This window comes from Mixophyes fleayi, chromosome 4, assembly GCF_038048845.1.
Source record: "Mixophyes fleayi isolate aMixFle1 chromosome 4, aMixFle1.hap1, whole genome shotgun sequence".
NCBI classification, from domain to species: Eukaryota; Metazoa; Chordata; class Amphibia; order Anura; family Limnodynastidae; genus Mixophyes; species Mixophyes fleayi.
The window spans coordinates 339,159,361-339,165,360 of NC_134405.1; positions in this window are offsets into that span (position 1 = coordinate 339,159,361).

The following is a 6,000-nucleotide window of genomic DNA, read 5'->3' on the forward strand; positions in this document are numbered from 1 at the left end:
CCCCACAGGACCTGTCGTTATGGAGATGATCTGACCCAGTCGTCTAGCCATTATAACTGGCCAAAGTCGTTCAGATCCTTACGCTTGCCCATTTCTCCTGCTTCCAACACATCAACTTCAAGAACTGACTGTTCACTTGCCGCCTAGTACTTCTGCCCAATGAAGGCAGTAGGAGAAGCGGTGGTATGGCGTACCCCATAGAGAGCCGTAACTTAGAATTCTAGCGCCCTGGGCGAGAAAGACAAATGCCGCCCCCCTAGCCCTCAATTTTAACCAAATTAACCTAAAATATTCCTAAATTGCGCCCCCCTTCAGCGTTGCGCCCTGGGCGGTCGCCCCTGTCACACAGCCCTAGTTACGGCCCTGCCCCATATACATTGACGATTATTGAAAAATTAGAAACAAAAGGATAAAAATATCCCAAAAATATTAACTAATTTAAAATATTTTCCCTATAACAAATGCTTTATAGAAATAATGAAACTTTTTTACTTTCATTATCTTCCAGAAAATAGTAAAAGGAGGGTGGCCGCAGTATATGTACAGCCATGGTCCTTGTTCAATAGACTCTCCTACGGGAAGTCGGTAATACCATGCCAGGAGTCTCCGATAGATAGGTAGAAGACCTATGTCCAGTGATAACACCCGTTTTTGCCAGTTATGGCTTTTCCATGTTTGCTTTATCTTTCCGTTATCAGATAACTCTCACGTCTCACAAATGTCTCTGTCCGACCACAGGAAATGTTCTCGGTCTGCAGTATCTGACTATAAGATAAGTGATGGAAGTCTAATCCTGGCCACAAGGCTGCAGCTGTTGTCCCAGTCGTCACCTGCTCTGCAGACTTCAGGTTGTGACGCTGGACTCTTAGCACATGCAAACAAGTGGCCATTTATATGTGGGCAGTACTGGCTAATTATGCCCAATCCCGGGGACATGTGCCATGGTATGACATGAAGTATTTTCACCATACCGTGTGCAGGATTATTTACAGGCATAACTTACATATAATTGCATTTAACATGTGCAATCAGACACGCTCATATTTCATATCTTACTCATCGGTATCAGAGAGGTAACTGTATCCACCAACTTTTCCATTCTTTGTGGGATAGACCCAGTTCTACTTCCTATTTGTAGGCAAAGCTAGAGCCTACTCATGATCTGATCTGGGCATTTGTGTCCTGATTTTTCAGTTTGAAATGCTGGCTTATATGGACTATACGGGAGTTGTATAGACAATACTGGGCCCACCTCCCCTTGGTAATGGCTGGGGTGCAGCATTTAGTGTAATCATCAGAGCTGTCGTACTCTGACGTATATAGTATTATGATATACGGCATATTTGCAGGGTCCTGGATATATCTGTCTCTAGGAAAAGTTTTGGGTAGCTCTCCCAGACTCCAGGCAGATTTGGCCCCCTTCCCAGACGGTGACCAGACTTCTCGCGAAGTGGACGGGGCCATGATGGGGCGATTCAATGCAAAACGCGTCGGTTCAGTATAATTTATCTTTATTCTATATATATCGCAGTATCCATTCCTAGCTGCTGAGCTTTGTAAATTAGTATTTATTATTAAGTACAGCATCTTCACACTTGACTATTTTTTTTTTAACGTTTGGGGAGGTCCCCTGCTGTGCAATGATGTGATTTACTCCATGGCGCATCGGGGAATGGGGTCATGCATCGAATCGCGTCATTGTGGTCCCGCCCCAACTACTTTGCAAGAAGATTGTGTTGGACTTGGGAGAGTGACCTACGGAATTTGGAACTTTCATGGACATAAAAGAGAATAGGACAGTGTGAGTCTTGAGAGTTGGGATTCCAACGTTGCGTACTAGCCAAAGGTTCATATACCATGCACATATACTCTGCAAATACTAATGTATATATCAAATTATATCTATATTTTCTGCCATTGAAATGTCTTCAAATCCCACTGCCCTGCAGACAGGAGTCAGCATGTAGATGTGTAATACAAAAAATGGCAGTGCACCAAAAAGACAAGTCTAGAGTACTGATTGCAAGCAACCGTTATCCCCCTAGCACTTGTTTATATTACCAATAATGACATTCTAATCGTCTTCAGTTGCAATGCACTATGGTCCAGACAAGAAGTGCACAATCTCTGGGTTGGGATTGCACCAGGAACCAGCCAAATATCTCTATTTCTAGGGCACACTAAAGGGGCTCAGTCCCCTCCTCCATGCCTCTGTTTAGGTGGGTAAAGTCCCAGTTGCTGGTAGCAATCAATGATGGTGGAGTGTGCAGGATAATGCATGATTAAATGCTGGTCTGAAAGGGGTTAACAGGTTTTGTCATCTGCCAATTGCTGGGTATCTCATTACAACACATGCTGTGGTCACCCGTCCACATTCATGTCTCTGTACATCTATCAGAAGACATATATCAATGGCTGCGGGAGGTATCTCACAAATGGACAACTGGACAGCAGAGGAGGGGTGTGATACTTCCTAGACTTCTAGATAGCATGGCAATTTTGACAGACCTATTTAATAAAATGTCATTAATGCACGTTGTTAATGGCATATTTAATATCCTAATTGCTATGCTAAAATGTAATATTTAACCCGTGAGTATTTATGTAACCCTTCTTGATAGTGAGCTCTGTAGCTAAGTACAAGTTGTTGTTTTTCTCTGTTAGGAACGGCAATCATGTCTTACTATTTGTTTAGTCACATATTTTACACCGTAGCATGCATGATGAATTTTAAGATGACAATAAACTAACTTTATCATTCTACAACCAGAAGTTAATCTATCCTAGATAATCAGAAATGAACAATGAGTTCAATAAATCAATGGAGGACATTAATAGAACAGTCTAAGAGCTAGATTTACTAAACTGCACGTTTGGAAAAGTGGAGATGTTGCCTATAGCAACCAATCAGATCCTAGCTTTCATTTATTTAGTGCATTCTACAAAATGACAGCTAGAATCTGATTGTTGCTATAGGCAACATCTCCACTTTTTCAAACCCGCAGTTTAGTAAATATACTCCTAAGAATGATTTCAGAACAGATGCTCTTATGAGATCTTTAAACCCTGGGCGTACATCCTTGACCGGGACAAAAGTGGGTGGACTATGTTGTAAAATGGGTGGAGCCTCAATTACGCCACGTGTTCAAAGGTAAGGCATCGGAATTCTCATGCTATTTAAATACTTTTCATAGAAAATAAATTTGTAAATAAATGTTATAAATTTAGAGCATATTTGCTCCTTTTAGGTTTTGCTACATGCTTTTTGCACGGATATACTGTGTGATTGTTTTGTTAAGTGACCCCCACTGTCAAGAAAATATGACGTGGGCAATACTATGAAAACCATTTTCCTAAATGTTCTTTATTAAAGGCAATTCTGCCGTAAAGTGTAATATTCCCAAATATAAGCAACTGGACCCAATATAAATTGCAATGCTGGTATTCTCAGGCATTGAGAGTTTTGTATTGTGGAGTACAGCTAGTTGAAAGTCAGCCAATGATGTTCCAATCTTCAACAATGGAAGCCCCGCATTTTACATGTATCCTACGTCGGACTGCTGAAAACAGTAATTGGGCGCTATTTCCCTTAAATATTCTCATGTCGGCCATAGGTGAGACAGTCCTGATTTGAGGTCTTTGTCCATCTCGATCGGGAAAGTTTTGTCCTGATCAGTGGGAAGTTGGGGTAGATTCTGTCCGCTGCTGGTGAATGGGTACAATGGGAAGGAAGGGGAGGACCACACCTCCATCCCGCTGCCAAAGACACCAACATTGGGCGGTTGGAAAGTATATTAGCGAGGTTGGAAGATGGTAACGCACACGGGTTACTGGCGATCTCTAGGCAAATTAACATTATTTTTACACATTCTGGTTACGGTGCTGGCATCTCCCGGGGAAGAACCACTTGGGTGGGGTAACTATCGGAGACAAAGAACTTCCAGCCAAGCAGCTTAGTCCTAAGAGGACTGGTCGTAAGGTACAAGCTAAAGTCAACAGACTGAAGAAGGTAGAAGAATAAGGGACGAATCTGAGGTCGAAGGATCGGAGAAGGTAGAATCGTGACGTGCAGTCAAACTACACAAGTTTTCTTCAAAGTACAAGCAGATAAATCTAGAACAAAATTCTGCAGCTGCATAGGTTTAATAGAACTGAGGGGCTCTATGAAGGCTACAAACAGGTCATCATCATCAGTTATTTATATAGCGCCACTAATTATGCAGTGCTGTACAGAGAACTCATTCACATCAGCCCCTGCCCCATTGGAGCTCACAGTCTAAATTCCCTAAGGTACACACACACACACACACACAGAGACTAGGGTCAATTTTTTTATAGCAGCCAATTAACCTACCAGTATGTTTTTGGAATGTGGGAGGAAACCAGAGCACCCGGAGGAAACCCACACAAACACAGGGAGAACATATAAACTCCACACAGATAAGGCCATGGTCGGGAATTGAACTCATGACCCCAGTGCTGTGAGGCCAAAGTGCTAACCACTGAGCCACCGTACTGCCCAGATGAATTGTTCTGATTGACGTGACCTTTTCACTGAAGGGCTGATTGAAGGGTAAGTAAATCTGTACAGTAGTCCAGGTGAGGGGACTAGCTAGATTACTGTCCTTAGCAGAGTGCTGGAGAGAAGATGTCAGTAAGAATTGTTTTCTGACAGCTGTCACCTGGAGCTACTTCTTGTGAATCCTCACAATCCTCAGAAGTAGTATAAATCAGGCTCTGGCCTTTAGCTTCAATAAGAAATAATTCTTGTGTGCACTAAACCTTAAACTCATTAACTGCTCGGCAGTACTTAATTAAGTGTTTTGCAGAGACTAGATGGTTGAAAAAGTAAAAAATTAACTGTAATGATGGCTGCCAGCTAAATTCTATTGTAGGGAATAAGTAAGGGAGGGAGACATGAGAACTCAAACTACTCTAGATTTAATCTGAATTTATAGGTTGTCTGAAATCATCACATGATAAATAGAGAGATTGGAAGCAAAAGCAAACTCTACTCAAAGTGGAGTTTTATCCTAAGAAAGACTAAACTCTGAGTCGAAGTTTAGAAATCAGGGTCCAAAATGAAGGCAAGCATACTTTAGTCAATCTGATGAGGTACGTGCTCTAAATCATCCAAATGCAGTGCAAAAACTGGGCTTTGGCCTTGAGACTTTGCACCCTTCCCTAAAGGCAAAGGACCCCTTCTCTCCCCAAAAGTCCCCAGAGAGGGACAAGGGTCAAAGCCAGGGAGGGCCCCTTGATATTCCCGACCTCCGGTGTCAAGGGTTGGTTGGCAAAGTTTAGCCCAGGGGCAAGACACTGATCAGTAGCCTATTAAGAACATTTTAGAAGGAAAAAATGCAAGTAGCCCAGTGACCCGGTCCAAGGTAGCCGACTATGGGACCGGCCCAGGGGGCAGATGACCCCCTTCCCCCCAGCCCAGGACCTGAGTCAAAGGCCCCTTAGGAGACAAGGCCCACCTCCTCTCCAAGGCTTGGCCAGCTTTCCCTAGGGCAACTTACTCTTCAGCTTCCACCCCCTCACCAGAGGGCGGGAGCCTCCGAAAACTTGTGGAGAGGGTCGCCCATATGGGTCTTTATCCAAACCCCTCGATACAGGAGGACAAAACCACACAACCAAAAAATGAGGATAAAGTGCAAAAAGTGCTAATGTCCATAATTACAAAAGTGCCCGTAGGCCCTAATAGCCGGTGGGGTTAATAAAAGAAGCCCAGGACCAAGAAATAAAATGTGATGGAGGGATAACGACGGCATTGTGTCATACTCTAGATGGGGGTTCCCAGTCTCACCACCCGGGCATTTACAAGTCACCCATGGGCCCTGTCCCCTAGGGGGCAAAGGCGCCTCCTTCAGAGAGTGGCGCCTCCATCTGCCTAGGGCAGGTACTACACCTGACCTCAGCCAAAAGGCAGAGAAGCGGTTAAAATATATTGATTTATGCTGGAACACACCATGATCAGACCACCTGCTGATACAGGGG